At 41.7% G+C, this 21,550-nt stretch overlaps 1 long non-coding RNA gene across 1 annotated transcript; it reads right to left on the bottom strand.

Moving 5' to 3' along the window:
* Positions 1–15,764: 15,764 nt before the first annotated feature.
* Positions 15,765–21,074, bottom strand: LOC144988713 (uncharacterized). The gene is made up of 4 exons (XR_013652689.1): positions 19,124–21,074; positions 17,320–17,430; positions 16,948–17,211; positions 15,765–16,007 (listed from the first exon to the last, which is right to left on the bottom strand). It is a non-coding gene; the product is annotated as an uncharacterized LOC144988713 (long non-coding RNA).
* Between the last annotated feature and the right edge of the window lie 476 nt (positions 21,075–21,550).

The raw sequence follows: 21,550 nt of genomic DNA, 5'->3' as shown, positions 1-21,550 counted from the left end.
TAAAGCTGGAAAAAAAATCCTGTATTCATTTCCAAACAAAATAGGTAAGGACAAGGCAAGAAGACAAGGCAACAATTCAAAATAACAACGTTTTAATATATTTTGAAAAATTACTCAAGTTTTCTTGTATTTGTTTGAAATGCATTTAAGACACTTAATCAGAAAAATAAACCTTAAATAAATAAATAAATAAAGGGAATGTGTTTACATAAATGAATGAAGTGTTTGCACAAAATAATGACAAGATTAATTACATCAAAAACCTCCGGTTCCATTGATTACATCAGAAACTTCCAGAATTTCCATAAAGAAGAGAATGTCAGGTAAAGAAAAAGAGGGAATATTAAAAACTTTGAGTGACAAACAACCATATATTTTTATCTGGTTGCAACTATAAAAGAGATGTTCAGTTTCAGATTAACATATAATGCATGGTTCGGAATGAAATTTAAATCTTGTATGTAAAAATTTATGGAGTCCTATACTGTTCATAATTAAATAAATAAATATTTAATTCAATAAATAAATATAACCTCATTCAAATACACAATCAACCAATAAATCTCTCATAAATATATAAAAAGATCATGAAATTTTGAAAAACCTGGGGGGTATTCCAGAAAGCAGGTTATGCTAGCTCCCACGGTAAGTTTGAGGCTAAGGAAGTTGATAACCTCAGTTTTCGGTTCCAAAAATGGAGGTATGTTCCAGGGTAGGTCAAGTTGCCATGGCAACTCATGCTCTGAAGATAACCTGGTCGGGAGCAGGTTTAGTTGAAGGTTAGTTTGTTTACAGAGAGGTGAAGCAGCATGGCGTGTCCATTTGAAGATGATTTAGTGTATGAAGAAGCTCAGATAATACTTTTTCCACCATGAGAGGGTGATAAGATCACATATGGATGTTGGAAAATTAAACTTTTTTACTTTGATCTTCTTCTTCTGGCTTCTCCCATCAGGGGTCGCCACAGCGAACAAGTCGCATGGTAAACTTGGCAATGTTTTACGCCGGATGCCCTTCCTGACGCAACCTTCTCAAACCGGGCTTGGAACTGGCACAGGGGTAGAGAAGGGAACAGGGAGCAGCCCGGAGTCGAACCTTGGTTTCACGGACGGAAGACGCCGCAAACCAGCACGAGCTAAACCGGCTCCCTTAAACTTTTTTACTTTGATCTAACTTAGTTATTTGCTTCAGTTAAGATACATCATTTGTTTGTTAAGTCATTTTAAAAATAACACGCAGTTTTCAGACAGTTATACTTTCATTCAAATTAATTCAATTAAGTAGGTGTAACGTTGGTCCTGCTGTTTGATCGGCACCGCAAAGGATTGTGAGATACCATTTCCCTTGTCTGTCTGGACAGATTTTGGTTTAATTGGGGCTTTTAGACCAAATGTGTTTAGTTGTTTATCTGTTTTACTGTGTTTTGCCATGTTTTGCTGAGTTATTTTGTCATACTGTGCTTATGTCTCTGCACCATGAGTAAGAGTGAAGGAGAGAATGATGAGATTATATAGCACCCCTTCCAAGTGCTGCTGTAATGACAATGACGGAAAATTCTTAAATGAATCTGTGCGCAATGAGCATTTTTTCCCCCGTCCTTTTTATTGTTATAAAAATGAGCATATCTGCTGGCTCATACTTAGACATATGAGAGATCAAGAAATATAATTAATTAAGATGGAAAAAATATTAATTGAATTGGAGTAATATGACATTTAGTTAGATAAATACATAAATTTGAGTTGTATAAACAATTATTGAGTTTTATAGACTTAAGAAATTAGGTTGATTAAATTTAACTCAATTATGTGTTACCAATAGAAGTAATTCATTTAAGGTGGCAAAATTGGATAAGTTACATATATATGCGTCACAAGGAAAATGGAAATAAGATCAGAAACTCGTGCGTTTACTTTGTCTGTTCTTCTACTACAAGCAGAAACTCTTTCTTTTGATGATGCAGCCATATTACTGTTTTGATGGACGTATAATCTTCATACGCCATCATTGAAACCTCAGACTCCATCTCACCAAAGTATAGCGCTTTCTTTTTTTCCACGCGTTTCCATGGTGACTCCAGAAATCGGCGATCCATTGAGAATGTCTTTATGTACTTGACATGCACGTGCATTAACCCAGGGTTACCAAGTCGAGCGTAATTACGCCAACTCATATCCGGTCTTTTGGAACCGACATACCCAGAGTAAGCAAGTTCAGCCGGATTTCAGCCAGAGTTCAGGCTTAAAGTCAGGATAGTTTAAACATGCTTCCTGGAATACACCCCTGCACACAGATTTTAAATTAGCAATTATATTATTCAATATATTTAATTTTGCTTTAAAAACCTGTTCATTATTTTCAAACAACATTCATTTTTAATCATTTTGAATATTATTATAATTCTACGTCTTTTATCAGAACCTCGGATTTCAAAATCAATATTTTCCAAATTTCCATTTCATGTTGCTGTTTTCCACAATGGCTTATTTATTTTTTGATGAGCTTTTTCAGCAGACTGAGTCTGTCTGTCAATCAAACTAGACAAGGCGGAGACATTTTTGTGATTGGCTACTCCTTTACTCAGACATGAGCAGCAGCACCCTGACTACATCGTAGGCTGGGTGGCTGTTGGAGTTCCACAAAACTTCTATGAACTGGAGTTCCATGAACGCACCATGCCGCATGTGTGAGGAGCTACCAGCTAATGTATTTAGCCTGATGGCCACATGTGGAGTGGTGTCTGTGATTATTTCACTTACAATGCATGGATGCACAATGTACACGGAGAATGTTAAGAGATCAGGTTTATTTATTTTGAATAGTTCTACATAATAACAATGTTTCCATCTTTGAGTTCATGAGATCATCCCAGAGAGAGGCTCTGCTTCAACTCCTGCAGTCAAACTAAGTCTTAAATTACATGTAAATCAGAGCGCGCAGCAAGTGTGTGTGTGAGCGCAAGTTAAGGGTCTATTGCTCAGTTCGCCGGACAAGTAATAGTAAAAAAAAAGGTTTCCTCCAAAGTACAGAGCCTGATTCTTTTATTAACCCGCTGTGGAGGGTCAGAACGGGGACGTGAACCCCAAATCAAACCCTGGATCTCCGCTGCGTTTTCCGACCACAGTCAGAAACGTCATCGTAGGGAAGTTTCAACATTTTCCCCGAGAGGGAAAAATAAAGCCAGAGGACCTGATTTATAATCATTGTCTCAATGAAAATAGAAAAATATCATAAGGTTCAGGAGGCCCGAGCAGGCTTGTTCCGCTTTCCCCAGCCGGTCTGTCCGCCAGCTCGCCTCCCGTGAGCCGACACAGTGTAAGGCACGATGTGACGTCAGACTGGGTCTGTGAGCACAGACAGCAGAGCTGTTAGCTGCAGAGCAGAGACGAGCTCTGAGAGAATGGCGTGAGAATGAGGAGTGTTTCAACGTGGGCGTGGACGACGGAAGCTCCTCTTTGGTTTGGTCCACACAAACCCTCAAACATAAAAAAAAAGAGTCGTCCATGTTTGCATCTTCTGCCGCGGACAGATAGTTTGTCTCTATTTGATCCTCTAATGTCAGCAAAGCCGTGCAGATATCGATGAAATTTGTCATCTCTCTGACTGGCATTCTAAAAACACAAGACAGTATTAAAAAAGAAAACAGACACCAAGAGCCAGGTACGATTTATTGCTAGGAGAGCTGGAAACAGACAGCCCTTCTGCTCCAAACTGCTCTCCCAAGGATTTCTGACCCTTCCTTGCACTTTTATATAGAATCAGGTTGCCCTTGTTACATGGTGAGTGAAATAACTGTAGGTCCTAAGGTAGTTGTCAATATACTCTTTAAATGTCTTCTGTAGTCACAGGAAGTTCTGTCTTTCATGATTAAATCAACTCACATTCCAGACACTCTTTTCCTTTCTGGTGAAGTAATCAGTTCTCTGAAACGGCATACGGAAAAATCCCAACACAAACAACTTTAATTGTGTAAGACTAACAGAACATAGAAAACTGTCTTAAAACAGCAGTTAGAATGATAAAGAACATATATACATCCGAGAAAGGTGAATGGATGATGGTTGTCCATGTGCAGCTTATAGTCCAGGTCCACTTTGCCATTTGTCCAAGCCAAAAGTCCCTCACCTGAGCAGGCCTGCACTCCAAGACACCAGTATGCATGCAATAAAAACAAAGACAAACTCACAAATAGATTTAAAGTACACGCAGTCATGCAAAAAGGATAAAAGTAAATTTCTATAAAACCCAAATAAAATCCACTGGCGACTGATCTACAGGATACTAATAAAATCTTGGAGTATAGCTAGCACACTTAACTTTGGAAGGGGTGAAGCACTTTTCACTCTCTCACACCTCTCACACTGGTGTCCTTCATTATGGAAGCATTTCTGTAGCAGATAAAAAAATCAAAATCAATACCAAAAATTATTTTTCCTATCAGCAAACGGGAAATGTTTAGCATGGCGAAATCTGAGCTCGAGCTGTTGATGAGGCTGCAGCTGTCCTCAAACAGCAAAATCAGCAGAAGGCAGCAGGAGACGATCTTCCAAATGTGTTTTTCTTACTGTTATATATTATGAATGGCCTGTTTTCTCATATTCTTTTTAAATCCGAGCGGGCCGTGTTTTTTTTTGTCTTGGCTGCAAGGACCCGTAAGACGGTTTTGCATTAGGCTAATACGTGCTTACAACATTAGCCGTGGATTAACTTAAACACCGTGCAGGCAATGCCACAATGAGCATCTTGGATATAAATATGTGGGAATAACATCAGCCTTTATTTTGTCTGGACACAACAGGGAACACAAATTCATATGATTGTTAGGTCCGCTTAGCAGCATTTCCGCCTTCTGACCGGCTGCGGCTTCGGACTAGCGAGCCGGGGAGGGTGCTTTGATATGGTGTTCATTCCGTCCAAAGATGAAGCTAGTCTGGGGGAAGCTTCAAACAGACGCACCGCCGCCCGCAGCTTCAAACCGCAGAATGCGGAAATGCTGCTACTCAGTCCTGAGAAACTGTAAACAATCAGGAGCGCACAGCAGTACCCTCCCCTGTCGCTAACACAAAGCTACGAGCCTTGCTGCACTGGTTCTAGACATGTCGGTGTCTCTTAGCAGCCGTCCACATGTGAGCACTGACGTCCTCGCCCCGCCTCCCTCCTGGAATTGAATTATGCTACACTTTTTGCGTGGTTGATGTGAAAACGAAAATGCAATCCCCTCTTTGCTTTCGGATCTTTCACATGAATAAAAAAGGTACTCAACAGCTTATAAATCAGGGAGCCAGTTTAGCTCGTGCTGGTTTGCGGCGCCTTCCGTCCGTGAAACCCAGGTTCGACTCCGGGCTGCTCCCTGTTCCCTTCTCCACCTCTGCCGGTTCCAAGCCCGGTTTGAGAAGGTTGCGTCAGGAAGGGCATCCGGCGTAAAACATTGCCAAATTTACCATGCGACTTGTTCGCTGTGGCGACCCCTGATGGGAGAAGCCGAAAGTGGAAGAAGAACAGCTTATAAATCATTGTGTCCATAAGAGCAGTGCTTTAAAAGGACAGATATAATTGAAAAACGAATGGATGACCAAGAGCAGATCTCCAGATCCGGTCATAAGCGCAGCAGTGACCGCCAGTAACAGTGAGCAATCCTCTTAAAGTTTGTCAATCGGAAACACAAAGCCGCTTTATTGAAGCAAGGAAGAAATCTGAAGGGAACCAACGTTTTCATGAATGACAACCTCACGAAAAGGAATGCCGACATCGCCAGAAGAGCACGTTACTTGAAAAAGAAATATAATATATGAGAAATATAAAAGACTGTAAAATTTATGCCAAAATCTGCAGCTCCCCTGAGCAGTCCAAGGTTGTTCTCATCAGGAGCTTGGAAGACTTGGAAAAACATTTACTCACTACAGTCTAAACAAGAGATACGTGAAGATGCTGGTCTTACGAGATGAGGAGATGAACTCTACTATCCATGGCTTCTAAAAAAAACAACACTTTTTCTTCAACAATCACCTGCAACCACAACTCTCAGAGAGATCTGAATGGAGAGCAAACCGACCTTCAAATATTCAGTGATAACGACAACATTCAAGACATCAACCCTGATCAATTCTTTTCCACTGTTAATATGGACTGCAAATATTACAGCACAGATGACTTTAAAAACTCTGTTAACCTAGAAGAAAAGCTGTCAATTATTCACTTTAACAGCAGAAGCATGTATACCAACTATGAAGACATCAAGGACTATTTACAGAACATCGGGCATTCCTTTGATATCATAACCATATCTGAAACTTGGTTCAGCTGCGACAAGGACGCTGACTTTGAATTGGAAAACTACGAACGTAAGTGAACAGAGTAAACAAAAAAGGTGGAGGAGTGGCAATATATGTGAAAAAAATTACGAAGTTTACAGTAATTGATAAATTATACTGGAATGTCTTACAATTGAAATATGTAACGACTCAGGGAAAAATGTCAGTTTAAGCTGTGTTTATAGGTCGCCAGATGTTTACCTCTCAAAATAACAAAATATTATACATCTGTGGAGACTTCAATATGGATCTGATAAACCCCAGCAAACATAAAGCAAACAGTGACTTTATCAGCAGAATGTATGGTATGGGTTTCTATCCAACCATAAAAAGACCCAGCAGAATCACGACTGAAAGTACTACTCTTCTTGATAATATTTTTACATATAATATAGAATACACTCATATGAGTAGACTAATGACATGTGACACAACTGATCATTTACCAGTTTTTGCACTATTTGACATCAAAGTGAAGACAAAGAAAATTATAAAAGAACCAGTCTACAAAAGATTAAGAAACGAAAAAACGAAATCTCTTAATAAAGACTTATCCAGACAAAACTGGAACTCTGTTTACAGACAGATAGATGTTGATATCGCTTATAAATATTTTTTAGAAATATTTAGCTCACTTTACAATAAGAACTGTCCAATTTCTAAATTTAAGAAGAAATTTGCCAAATGCCCTTGGTTAACTACTGGTCTACAAAATGCTTGTAAAAAGAAAAATAACCTCTATAAAAAATTCTTAAAACAGAGGACAAGAGAAACTGAACAAGGACAAGGTCATATCCAAATAAACTAACTGAAATAACACGGCACAGTAAAAAGTGTATTTTAATAATCTACTGAATGAAAATAAAAACAACGTAAAGATCATTATGAAATGAATAAGTAATTATGAAAAACAGCTATGTGAAATAAAAACAAAGCAACTTTGGAAAATATTGATTTTGAAATCCGAAGTTCTGAAAAAAGCCATACAATTATATTAATATTCAACATGATTAAAATCACAAGGTCATATTTATTTATTTAATTATGAACAGTCTGGGACTCCATACTCCACGTGACGCATAATTCGGGCTATTTTTCATATGATTAGCTACAATAATGAAAAGAAATGGGGATACTGGGCATCCCTGACAAATTCCTCTTCTAATTTTAAAACGTTTCGTTGTTCCAAATGGTAGAGAGATAGAGCTATTGATGTTAGAACACAGAAATCAAATGTATGAATTTTTCACCAAAACCAAAATGATTCCAAGCTTTCAAAATAAAAGCATGCTCAACTGTATCAAATGCGTTATGAAAATCCAAAGAAAAATTCACATCATAATCTTCAACTAAGTGAGTATAATCCAGTAAATTTAATCAGTTTGCAATCACATGAGTGAGGATTTTATAATCTGTATTTAACAATGTAATCTGTGATAGATTATCAATGAGCCTTTTGTCCTTGCCACGTTTAGGAATTTGAGAGATAAGGCCCTGTTTCATTTTTGGTGTTAAGTTTTTAATAAGAATGATTTCTTCAGTACTGAGCCCGTGTCCTGACATTAAGATATAAAAATATATCTTGTTCCCACAGATTAATATCTTGTTCCCACAGGTTATTATCTCATTCGCACGAAATACTATTCCGTTCCCACAAGATACTATTCCGTTCCCACAAGATACTATTGCGTTCCCTCAAAATACTATTCCGTTCCCTCGAAATGATTAACTCGTGCAAACGCAATAATTATGTCGTTCAAACGCAATAATTAATCCGTTCGAACGCAGTAATTATTCACGTCATAAGTCATACACGCGGATATGCTCTCTGTACGCCGGCAAAAGCCGCTTTCAGCGGTAACTTCCGTGTCTCTGTGATCCATATTCGTTCAAAAAAGGAACATGAAAAACAAAAATGATCACTTTAATACCGTCTCAATGAATATAAGAAAAATATCAAAAGATTTATGATAACTAGGCTGCTTTGTCATACGATAGCTCCTGCTAGGCTACTACTAGCGCCGCCGCAGAGCTCTTTGATGTATGCCGGCATTTGGGCAACTGGCTGGTCGGTTGACAGACAGCTGATATTGTAGTTTAGGGTCGAACAGGAATAATAATACTCAGGACTTGTCTTTTATTAACTTTGTGCTTTTTAAAATAAATAAATCTGTTCTCTAAACATCCTGCGTGTCTTCAATGCAATGTAATGAGACACACACAGACAGAAATGTGAAGGTATCTGCTGTAAATCTATGACGTAAATTAATAACAGGATCAATGATCGGCTAGTCAGTTAGCATGTATCCTTATAGCCTTCGAATGTAAAGCAACTGACTGCTAAAGTTAATAAAAGACAAGTCCTGAATATTATTATTCCTATTCGACCCTAAACTACAATATCAGCTGTCTGTCAACCGACCAGCCAGTTGCCCAAATGCCGGCATACATCAAAGAGCTCTGCGGCGGAGCTAGTAGTAGCCTAGCAGGAGCTAACGTATGACAAAGCAGCCTAGTTATCATAAATCTTTTGATATTTTTCTTATATTCATTGAGACAGTAACAAAGTGATCATTTTTGTTTTTCATGTTCCCTTTTTGAACGAATATGGGTCATAAGGACACGGAAGTTACCGCTGAAAGCGGCTTAGTTTTGCCGGCGTACAGAGAGCGTATCCGCGTGTATGACTTATGACGTGAATAATTATTGCGTTCGAACGGATTAATTATTGCGTTCGAACGACATAATTATTGCGTTCGCACGAGTTAATCATTTCGAGGGAACGGAATAGTATTTTGAGGGAACGCAATAGTATCTTGTGGGAACGGAATAGTATCTTGTGGGAACGGAATAGTATTTCGTGCGAACGACATAATAACCTGTGGGAACAAGATATTAATCTGTGGGAACAAGATATATTTTTATATCTTAATGTCAGGACACGGGCTCCGTACTTCAGTGGTTTTAAAGAAGAATGTATTTCTTTCCAGAAAAAAATGAAACCAAAGAGGGATAAATGAGAAAAAAAAGTTGAAAATACTTATTTTTTTAAAATTTGGTAACAGTTATAGAGAATGAAGAAATGTATGCTTACTGTTTTAAACTTTTATTACATTTGACGTATTAATGTTTAATTTTATGCAGTCTAATATTGCTGCCTGACCTTTTCACCCCAAGACTCAGAAGTGTTACAGCAGAAATTGTATGCAGCACAAAAACAGAAAGCCACAGCACTTCCTGTCGAGAGCGACAAGCGAAGTGGGACCCCTCGTCTGCAAACAGAACTCAGATGTACAGGTGTGGGTAAATTCCGAGAAACAGAGCAAAAGTCAACGAAAGGCCATGGGTTTCTGACACCCACATACTCAACAAGTGTGAAAAGCTGCAGACTCGAAGCAGTTGGGGCCAGCAAAAGGTCAAGCCTCTTTCTCTGAAAAAAGGAAGCCACATTTGAACGGCTGACGCACCAAAAAAGGACATTGTCAAATTGTAGCCAGGGGATTGGCAGCAGCATCACAGGAAGACAACTCAGCAGCGCACGCCACTATAAAGACTTCTCCGTGTAGGAAGTCCGCGCGCTTTTTCCTCTTCTCTGCGGGGGCCCTATTCTCAGCTGTACTTCTGTGTTTTCTCTTGTTACTGTCTTAGAACTATTGTATCAGGGAATAAACTTTGTTAATTTTTATCGCCTGAATGCTGAACACGTTTGAGGAACCTGCCAAAGCGGAAGCAAGGTTTTCCTTCAAGAACAACGTCCTTAAATGAGAGAATGTGGGTATTGATCTGATACCAACTAATTACAGGGCGAGTGTCACAGATACTGATACTTTTTCTTGATTGTTTGATTATAGAAAATATTTGGAAAAGAAACCAATTTTTGGTCATTTAGTGTGTAGTAAAACACGGGACAGAGATTTTCAGCAAATACTAATGTTTGTTAACTACTTGCAACAATCTGAACTGAACATTGTTGGAAAATATAATCTGTCGCTTTGAGATTACTTTCCTTGTTGCATGTTCAATAAAGTCGAGAAGGAGAAAACCACGGGATTCGGCCGGATTAAGTTTAACAAATTTATTCCCTAACAATATTTCTAAAAACAGAGTAAAAACAGATCGATCTGGGTGTCCAAAATCAAGGCCTGCAATACGCAAGAGGTTACATTCCGAATTCACATGCAGCTTGTCTGGAGACACAGGAAAGTTCCTTGAGTTCAGACTTTTAAGCATGTGGTCAGAACATCCTCCCCCGGGAGCAAGATGGCTGCCGAATCTCCGCCTCTGGTCGCTAGAGATTGGCTGGCAGGGAGCCTGCCCACCTCCGTCAGTCCATATTTGGAATTACAGCATTTGGTCCTAGCTTCCGGCTTCAAACGTCCAGGGGGGTTATTTCAAAGACGGACATCTGTCCGACCACCAACTGTGTCCCCATGGGGGTCCAGCACCGTCGCCCGGATCCTTCTCCGCAGGCAATCAGTCCCAACTCTTTGTCCTTCTCATGTGAGTTGACACCTTCAGGGGTTCCCATGAATTGAATTGAATCCTGGAGACAATTTAATTCTGGTCCATGTCAGATCTACAGTTAAGGCTTCCAGATGGTCTTAGAAGATCAAAGACTGTTTTCTCCTGAAGGGGGTTGGAGGTTGGAGCTGCATTCCTGAAACCTCTCACATATGCAACTATAGAAAGCAACTTCAAAGTTGAAAGGATGTTAAAGCACACACTACACCAAATGACTTATCTTCACTCTAATAAAAATTTAAGACTGACAACCCTAATGAAATTACCAAAAAATATAAATTCCTTCAACATGCATCAAATATAGATCATGTATATTAAGAAAACTTTTACTGTCATTATTGCTCGCTTTTCCAGCACAATTTTGTCTTACACTCCGGATGAGGGTGTTATTTGTATTTTAAAATTTATAGTGCTTTTTTTCTGTCTTCCTATTTAAGTAATTCAGGTTTTTCAAGGAGCGAGTTAGCTTAGCTGACGGCTATCCTAGGGACTTTCGTAATGTTTAGTGTCAGTAAAACTTTATTTTTTTTTTCACTTGTATTATTTCTGTCTTTGTACAAAGAGACACATTACAGTTTATTGGAGTTATAGGAAGAAAGACAGGAAGTGAAGTAAGGAAAAGTGTGTGTGGGGAAATGTCAGGTGTCAGTGTCACAACCAGGACTTGAGGACCAACAAAAGATGACAGACCCAAGGAGTACGAGATCTTTAGTTTATTTAAAGGGGGCCAGAGCAGGCAGGATGTTATGCAGAATCTTGACACCAGGGGGCGTGGAAACAGACTTGTGGGAGGCCAGGAGTGAGGGGAGAGAAACAGACAGAGCAGAGTCCAGTGTTCATGGAAGGGGGCGGGACGCCAATTCCTGAATGAGGAAGTCCGTAACAGAGTGGAGCAGAGGAGATGTCTTACGGCTGAGTTTTGAGGCAGAGCTTGGCGATGAGGAACAGGTGGTCCCAGCAACAGGTGAGTCAGTAACAGCAACTCAGGAGAAAGCTTGGTTCAGCATGAGCGTCAGAAGTAACGATAGGCAGCCAGGGAACTCAGACTTAAGAGCGAGGAGCGGAGATCCGGATTTGCAGACGAGCGGCAGACTGGAATACAGAGCGTGACAGCAGGCTGGTGGTCTAGTAAAACACTTAGACGTTCCGGCAAGGAACGGAGCGTTGCGACTGCAATATATACTGACGTAAGCAGGTGAGGAGAGTTCACCCTGATGAGCAGCCGCTGCGGGGCGTGGCGGCGGTTGCCATGACAGTACCCCCTCTTTAACGACCGGCTCCCGACGGTCGTGCGGGCTGGTCCAGATGGTCCACATGAAACTGGGTAATTAGAGCAGGATCAAGAACAAAACGAGCAGGAACCCATGAACGTTCTTCAGGGCCATAGCCCTCCCAATCCACCAGGTACTGTAACCCTCGTCCACGGCGGCGTGAACGGAGCAGACGCCTGACCGTGTAGACGGGACCCCCGTCGATGAACTGGGCCGGAGGCGGGACAGTGGCAGGAGGAACAAGAGGACTGGTCTTAACCGGCTTCACCTTGGAGACGTGGAAGGTAGGATGAATGCGGAGCGTTCTGGGCAGCCGCAGACGAACAGCCACCGGGTTGATCACCTTAGAGATGGGAAATGGTCCAACAAACCGTGGTGCCAACTTCTTGTTCTCCACACGGAGAGGTAGATTAGCGGTAGACAGCCAAACCCTTTGGCCCACCTGGTAGGAAGGAGCAGCAACCCTTCGTCTGTTAGCACTGGTGCGATAAGCCTCTACAGTCCGTAGGAGAGCCCGCCGGGCCCTGCGCCAGGCCTGCTGACATCTCCTGACAGAAGCGTGGGCAGAAGGGACAGAGACCTCCCCTTCCTGGGAGGCAAACAGGGGAGGCTGGAAACCATACACCACTTGGAAGGGGGATAAACCTGTGGCAGACGAAGGCAGCGTATTATGAGCGTATTCTGCCCAGACCAGGTTACGGGACCATGAAGCTGGCTCCCGAGCACAGAGGAGACGGAGGCTGGTCTCCAACTGCTGGTTGAGCCGTTCTGATTGACCATTAGACTGCGGATGGAAACCAGAAGAAAGGCTCACAGAGACCCCAAGTAGGCGACAGAACTCTACCCAAAACTTAGCCGTAAATTGGGGACCCCGGTCAGAAACTATATCCCTGGGAATGCCGTGAATGTGAATGACATGATTGAGAAGGGTCTCTGCAGTCTCCTTAGCAGTGGGGAGTTTGGGTAGGGCAATGAAATGAACCATCTTAGAGAATCGGTCGACGACCGTCAGAATTACCGTCATCCCATCAGATGGTGGAAGCCCCGTTACAAAATCTAGCGAGATGTGAGACCAGGGCCTTCTGGGAACTGGCAGTGGCTGTAGCAACCCAGCAGGAGGAGAAGACGTGGTTTTGACCTGAGCACATTCCGGGCAAGCAGAGACATACTCATTAATGTCCTCTCTCATGCTTGGCCACCAAAAGCGTTGTCTGATAACAGAATAGGTTCTTCTTTGACCGGGATGACAAAACATACGGGAGGAGTGGAACCATTGCATCAGCCTGTGGGGCAGGCTAATGGGGATTGGGAGTCTAAAGTAGCAGACCGTACCGCCTCTTCTATATCAGTATTTGTGACTGCTAGTCGGGCTGAGGCAGGCAGGATGAATTCCGGAGGCGCCTCCTCAGAGGGACAATTCTCCTGTCGGGACAGCGCATCAGCCTTGGTGTTCAGTGACCCTGGTCTATAAGACAGAGAAAAGTTGAACCGGTTAAAAAACAAAGACCAACGGGCCTGGCGAGAATTAACCCTTTTGGCAGTTCTAAGGTACAGATTTTTGTGGTCAGTGAAGACTACAAAAGGTTTCTCGGACCCTTCTACCCAGTGATGCCACTCCTCCAGAGCGTCCTTGATTGCAAGCAGCTCTCTATCTCCGACGTCATAGTTCCTTTCAGAACTGGACAGGCGTCGAGAAAAGAAAGCACATGGATGAACTCTGTTGTCCTGGCCCCGTCGAGAAAGCACAGCACCGATCCCTGAGTCAGAAGCATCCACTTCCATGATGAATTGTTTGCTGGGATCAGGTGTACACAATACAGGGGCTGAGGTGAAGCGCTGCTTCAGATCCTGGAAGGCGGACTCTGCTTCTTGGTTCCAAGAGAAACTCCTTTTGGATGAGGTCAAGGCATGAAGAGGAAATGCTATTTTGCTGTAATTCTTTATGAACCGCCGATAGAAATTAGCAAACCCGAGGAACCGTTGTAGCTGTTTACGGCTCTCAGGTCTCGGCCACTCCAACACAGCCTTTACCTTCCTCGGGTCCATCTTGATAATTCCTTCAGAAATGACTAGGCCCAAAAATGACGTAGTGGTGGTATGAAATTCACACTTCTCTGCTTTGACGTACAATTGGTTTTGGAGTAACCTCAGCAGAACTTTACGCACATGTTGGACGTGTTACTCCATAGAGCGTGAGAAAATAAGGATGTCGTCTAGATAAATGAAAATGAAGTGATTGATCATGTCACCCAAAACATCATTGACAAGATTCTGGAAAATGGCAGGGGCGTTAGTTAAACCAAAAGGCATGACCTGATATTCAAAATGGCCCGAAGGTGTGTTGAATGCCGTCTTCCACTCATCACCCGCTCTGATCCTGACCAGATGGTAGGCATTGCTAAGATCCAACTTTGTGAAAATCCTGGCCCCCTGAAGGAGTTCATAAGCAGAAGACATGAGTGGCAGAGGATAGCGGTTACGTACAGTGATCTCATTGAGCCCTCTGTAATCAATACAGGGTCTCAAGCCCCCATCTTTCTTCTTTACGAAGAAGAACCCGGCCCCAGCTGGAGAGGAAGAGGGTCTTATGAGTCCGGCAGCCAACGACTCCTTGATGTAGGTCTCCATAGCCTCTCTCTCAGGAGCCGAAAGGGAGTACAAGTGTCCTCGGGGTGGTGACGTACCTGGCAAGAGTTCAATAGAACAGTCATAGGGGCGGTGTGGAGGTAAGGCGGAGGCTTTTAATTTGTTGAACACCTCCTTTAAGTCATGGTAAACAGTAGGTAATCTAGTGAGATCAGGGTATTTATCAACAATGGTCTTGACTTTGTCTGACGATAGTGGCGTTTTCATGGCACCAAGACAATTACTATGACAGTCCACATCCCAAGCCAGGATCCGACCAGACCGCCAATTGAGTTGTGGATTGTGTTGTAACCAAGACAGACCTAGGATGATCGGAATCTCAGTGTTACGAAGAATATGAAACCTGACCAACTCAAAATGGTTATCCAGCCTTTGTCGGTTCGTCTGCTTTCATTAAGGATTCTCCGACCAAAGCCAAGGCCTACGCCAAAGCTCCTGCCAAAGCCAAGGCCACAGAATCAAAGACAAAGCCACAGAACCAAAGCCAAAGCCACAGAACCAAAGCCGAAGCCACAGAACCAAAGCCAAAGCCACAGAACCAAAGCCGAAGCCACAGAACCAAAGCCACAGAACCAAAGCCGAAGCCACAAAACCAAAGCAGAAGCCACAGAACCAAAGTTGAAGCCACAGAACCAGAGATGAAGCCACGACAGAACCAGAGCCAACGTCAAAGAACCCAAGTCAACGCCAAAGAACCAAAACCCGCACCAAAGAACTTAAGCCAAACCTCTCTTCCTCATTCAGTAAATCTCACACCTCCAACCTAAATCCCTGACTGCTCTTTGGGTCCTGCTTACTCCAAACCTAACAGGGAAGTAAATTCATTCAAATTGCAGCCTTTAATTCCGACGGGATTTTCTTTTCTATTTGTTTTAAAAACCAATAATCTACATAAACAGGACGACATACCTGCCCTCAGCTGCATGCACAGCAAATGAAGGAGGAGAGGGAGTGTTGATCTGAAGCTAATGTGAAAGCTGTTACAAGGTATTCATAAGTTTACATAAGTAGTTTATTTTTTGCTAACAAGGGAATAATAAGTGCATGTACAGCGGGATGTTACAGCGGGACAAACGGGACAGTAAAGATGTAGGTCCACTCCCAAACGGTCTGAATTAAACAATGGGTTGATGTCGTCTTGCAGTTCCAACATTTATGGACCCAAAACGGGACTGTCCCATACCAGGACATTGATCCCAGGATGAGGTTCAGCCATGGATCCACTCTCCTCCCATTCAATCTCTGGAACCAGCATACCCTGACAAAAAAAAAAGATACTGTTTATGAACAGCACTGTTTTTTTTTAATGTTTTAGATTATGTAGGAACAGAGACCCACTAATAATGACTTATATTGTTTCTGGCAGGCAGACCTCATATCTCCATAGCTGTTTTTAATTTGCAAATAAGTGACTCTTAACAAAGTAGTGAGATTAGTACAGCTGATTGCTCATAATGCCATGCATTGTGATGCATTTTGAACTTGCAGATGTGCTATTCTTCCTACTTGATTTAAAAAACCAAACAATTTAGGGAAATAGTTTGCACCACACAACAATAATACTTTTCATTCATTTTTGATGAAAATTCCTTGTAGTCATTGTGATTTCATTATACTGTTCTCGATACTTTCCACTTTAGTCGAACTGCACACACATCAGTTGTCCAGTACAGTGAGATTAAATAAAGCAGGGTTTTTCAACCAGTGTGCCGTGGGAGATGGTCAAGAGCGCCGTGGGAAATTGCCCTAATTCACTGATCTAAAAACATTTTCCATCTCCAGGAAATCAGCTCTTTGTTCATCCAAACAGGCACTGATAAAACACTGAGTAGTTAGGAATATATAAGATCTTAAAATTACTTTTTTCTTTGTGTTTATATGATTCTATTAAAGACATTTTGATAAGAATGACGGTACCGCGATTTAGCTGCAGCTACAACTGTGTAAGGAAAAGTCCCGCCCCTTTAACTGTCTCCGCCAATCATTCTTGAAGGCTTAATCACATGTCATCAGTCTGACCAATCAGAAGTGCTTAAAGTCTTCACTTCCTTGTTCTTAATTCTGCTGATAAAGTCGCTCAGTTCTAACAAAAATACCAGCTAAAGCTCGTCTTTAGCGGTGTAGCTTTCCACAGAGTCCAGTGTCAGACCGTGGAACAAGTGAACAAAGGTTGAAAAACACTGAAATAAAGCACTTACCCGGGGATCAGAAAGAGGGTTCTGGGTCAAGCCCAACTGCCACAGCTGATTTGGTGTCATGCTTTGCTCCGTCTTGATTGGATGGCTGTCCCATGCGTCACTAAAGACATCCAAACTGGCCTGAATGTGTGGTAGGAAAATATAGTGGCAGCAGAAAACGTGATGTTACTGATATTGAGCAAGTCTTGGTCCTCAGGAGAGTGCAGGATGTTGTAATATAAACCAGTAACACTCATGAAGACATCACACCAGAGGGGCTCAATCCTGTATTTGGAAAAAAGCAAAAAGAAATATTATATTGGTAGATTTATTTTTAATACATCATTCACTTTTATGTATATATTAAAGCTTCTAAAACTAAGTTCAACTCACCGTTGATTGTGTGTACACTTTTCCTGCAATGAAGCTGTTTGTGTCAGTTCTACGTACTGTGAGCATTTACTCGGCTATGCCCACATTTTCTCCTCCCTGATCTCCTCTCACCTTGACAATAACATGAAAATCATGTCTCAAACACATAATTACAAATGCATCGCAAATACGGTACACATCAATTTAAAATGTAATGTTCTTATGTATGTTGCCAATAAGTAGAATTTCTAGGTTAGATAAATTGCAGGAGTGGGTTACATGTATCACTGGGGAAAAATTGAGGCGAGAGAGACTGTTAAGGGGGGGTAAAATGTTATTAATGACAGGAAAGAGTTTTAGAGTTGCCTTTGTTTTCAGAGGAGTCTAAAAAAAGTTATTTTATTTTTGAAAAATAAATTTGGAAAATGTGCGGTCCTTCACGCAAGCTCTGACCCAGGCGTACGCACAAAAACGGGTGAAATGAGAAACGGCGACGCCGTCGGCAGATGGAAGAAACACGTGAAAGTGAAAATGACAATACTGCCTCTCAAAAATAACATGAAGACCTCACAAAGCAAGTCTTACAATTAACAGCCTACACGAACACCCGTTGGACCGATCAGCAGTGAAACAAATAAAAAAATCAAACGAAAATTACAACAGAAATTCAAATGAACACTTATTTGAAAAAGAAGAGTGAAATATGTTCTACAATATTGGCATGTAGTGCAATTCATCCTCATAAATAATATAGTTAACAGAACGAAATAATTTAGAAAACTGATATTCTCGTCAATGTGTCCGTCTGGCGGAGCAGATATAGGTGCGGCGTGCGGACGGATGGACAGACGTGTTAATTGTCCACTGGGGAAAGTTGTTTTCATAATAAAACATTTCTTCATAAGCTATGGAATTATGGTACTCATGCATATGCCTTTAGTTTGTTTTATTTTTGATAAAACAATGTATGGCGTATGTCTCACCATTCAGAAAGCAACAAGAAATTACATTTGCGCTGATCAATTTCCCATTTCCACGTCGATCATTACCGACATCTGTAGCTTGTCAGATGTAATTAAATAGATGGACATAAAATGCCCCATCACAGTGCGTAATGACGCACAATGGCTGATCTTGCACTCTTAGAAGATGTGGCAAATGGAAGAATTCGGAGTGAACGCATCTTTAGACAGCAAGAAGACTTGCTGGCAAAAGAGGACGAGTGGCTTATCAGCCGGTTCCGACTTCATCGAGCCGTCCTGTTGGACCTCTGCGGGCTTTTGGGCAGAGAAGCACTCGGAGGAACCACGCGTGTCACCCGGTGCATCTGGCGCTCCGGTCCTCCTGGCGCATGCATCTGCCCCCCCCCCCCCCGATGGAGCGCTGTAGCCGTTTGCCACTCACGTGCCTTTTCGGCACTGTAATGCCCACACTGTGCCCTCCAAACAACACTTTTCTCCTCTTTTCCAACTCGCCAACAATAACTTCTACTTCACATTGAGTGAAGATACGTTTTTTTGATTTCCTCTCTGTGTTTGCCATGATTTAGCAAGCCATGAATATTAATTTGTGGGCGTTTCACGGACTATTTATGGAAAAATATGGGCGTGTCATGAAGCCGCAAAAAGCTGCGCTGCATTTAGAATCGGTTGTGATTTATTAAGGGAAAGATGCGTAGGATGTGCGTGCGCACGGTTTTATAAATTCGAATATTTCTTTGCGTACGCACGTCCTATGTTTGATCCGTACGCGACTTCTGACGCAAATCCTACGCAAAGCTTTATAAATGAGGCCCCAGGCCTTCCACATCAATAGGTTGACTTACAGTCGATGATGCAGCCTTTGAAGGATGTCACGCTTCACTAATTCCTAGAGAATAAATAAAAACACGACAAACATGGATTAGATCATTTAGCTGGCTGCCATTAAATTACGTAACTTTCAAATATTTGAAAGGAGAATTTTTTAAAACACTCTTGCTATGATTACTTGAGCTTGTAGTAAAGAACAGCTTTAAAAAAAATCAGAGACAAGACACTGATCACAGGAAGCCTGTGTGTAATACTTACAGTAACTTCTACTCAAATCACTGTTGACAGCAGATTTCTCCCATCCACCCTTTCTGTGACTACTTATCGACTACAAAACAGCCTAAAAACATAATGTTTGGGATTCTTGTCATTACGTCATTGGAATTAAAGATACAGGGAATTTAGTGGCTGTCACTCTGACACAATCTCACAGGGCTTTTCAGCACAATACGGGTTCTAATGTTAGAAACTTAATGAGGCTTCTTTCATTCAACAGTGGATTCACGTCTGTTATATTGAAAAAATGCCGTTTTCATGATGAATGTCATATGAATTAACTTTGATGCACATATCCACCCCGTCTTAAAGTCTGAGTTGTGAAAAGACTGTGTCCAACTTTAACCCGGATCGCGTTTACATAAAGGCAGCACCGGAACAGCTAACTAGCTAGTTAGCATAGCATCAGTGTTTAAACAAATCCCCGTCTCCAAATCAATACTTTTTATAAAACTTTCTTTTCTGCTGTAAATCCGGCTTGCTTTTCCCCTTAGTTCTATCTGAATCATGTTAAGAACCTACAGATTGGCTATACGCTAGTTTGAACCGACATGCTAGATTAAACTTCCCTCACACTCACACAGGGCAGGCAGCACAATTTGAGTCGAAAGCTGGCTAGTTTCGAGGCCCCTGGTTGTTTGTAGTTACTCGTGTTGTGTTAAGAGCTGGTATGCCAAGTATAAATCTTGACAAAACCATCATAAGTCCTCCCCCGCTTTCATAAAAAATATGACCGCACAGGCTAAGCTAAGCTAAGCTAATTTGCGGTGGGGGTTCTCTGCAAACGACTCGGCTGAAGTGTTCATAAAGCATTCACACATGCCACTTGGCAAAGGAGAACGCTTCAACTTAGTATTCAATAACATTACAAGATGTACAACGAGGGAATAATCAAATAAATGCATTACTTACGGGCTGAGACTGATCCCGTTCAGAAGACCTCTCCGCCATGTTTGCCGCCCGCGTCCTCTCAACTGCTGTGCTGAACAGCTCCCTCCCTCGTCAGTTTGAAAGTGAGGAGTGTAAGGGGCCATTCGATTGGCTAAAAGCGAACCCGCCTGCTTTGCCGATGGGTTTGATTGACAGATTCACTAGCCAATGGTGACATTAGTCGACCTGCTCCGTCAGATGAGTCTCAATATTCACCGTAGAAAAATCTCACACACACGGGGAGATTCACAAACGAGAGCGGGATTTTGAATGCACAGTCTGCAATTCGAATGATCTGTGAGTTCACATCACATGTGTACCTAGAAATCATGTTTGTGAAGCACCTACTGTGCATTTCTGATACATTTATTGTGAATTTCTAAAATGTTTTTGTGAAACACAGTGTGCACATTTGTGAGAAACACTTATTGTGCATTTGTAAAACATTTAGTGTGCATTTGTGAAACATAATGTGTGTGTTTGTGAAACACAGGGTGTGTATTTCCGAATTTATTTTTCACGTTTGCATAAAATGACATTTGTGAATCGGAGCGTGTGTATTTGTAAAACCGGTTGTGTGCATTTCTGATTATTGAGACTGAATTAACTCCATACATCTGCCCCCTGCTGGTGAGGCTCACCTCACCTAAAGCCTTTTCTGCATGCCTCCAGTATTGTTTTCAGCGCACGTCTCTGTTGACATTAAGCCCTGTAGTCAGACATGAAGCACAACGCTCCCGAGCCTCACCCGGATTTTCCGCTCAGTCATTGATCACACAACACTCAAATTCGGCAATTTTAACCTCAGCAACTTTGGAAAAACGGTTATTTAACACAGATCAGTGGGAAATAATATTTACCTAATTTACCTTTTTCAATTTTATCACGATTATGACAGGCGAGGCTGTGCCTCATTTGCCTCACCTGACCGCACGTCACTGAGACAAACAGTGATACAGCAACAGAGACGAGCAAGAAAATACATGGTATTATACATAGGTAATATTCAGAAATGTGAAATGTATTCTATATATTAACATGTACTTTTTGACTTTCAGTACGCACTGTACGTTGTCATGGAGGCCAAATGCGATTTCAGTGAGGTATGTGTAAATTATGATCAATTTGTGCCGAGTGAATTCAAGGCACTTTTGGGTGCTGGCACAAACTGACCTACTGTGTATTTATTTCTTCATAGGAAAACATGCAACAAATAAGAAGATGGTGTTTTCTTC

Source organism: Oryzias latipes, chromosome 21, assembly GCF_053564925.1.
Source record: "Oryzias latipes strain Hd-rR chromosome 21, Olatipes_Hd-rR_3.1".
NCBI classification, from domain to species: Eukaryota; Metazoa; Chordata; class Actinopteri; order Beloniformes; family Adrianichthyidae; genus Oryzias; species Oryzias latipes.
This window is presented reverse-complemented; position numbering and strand designations above follow the sequence as displayed.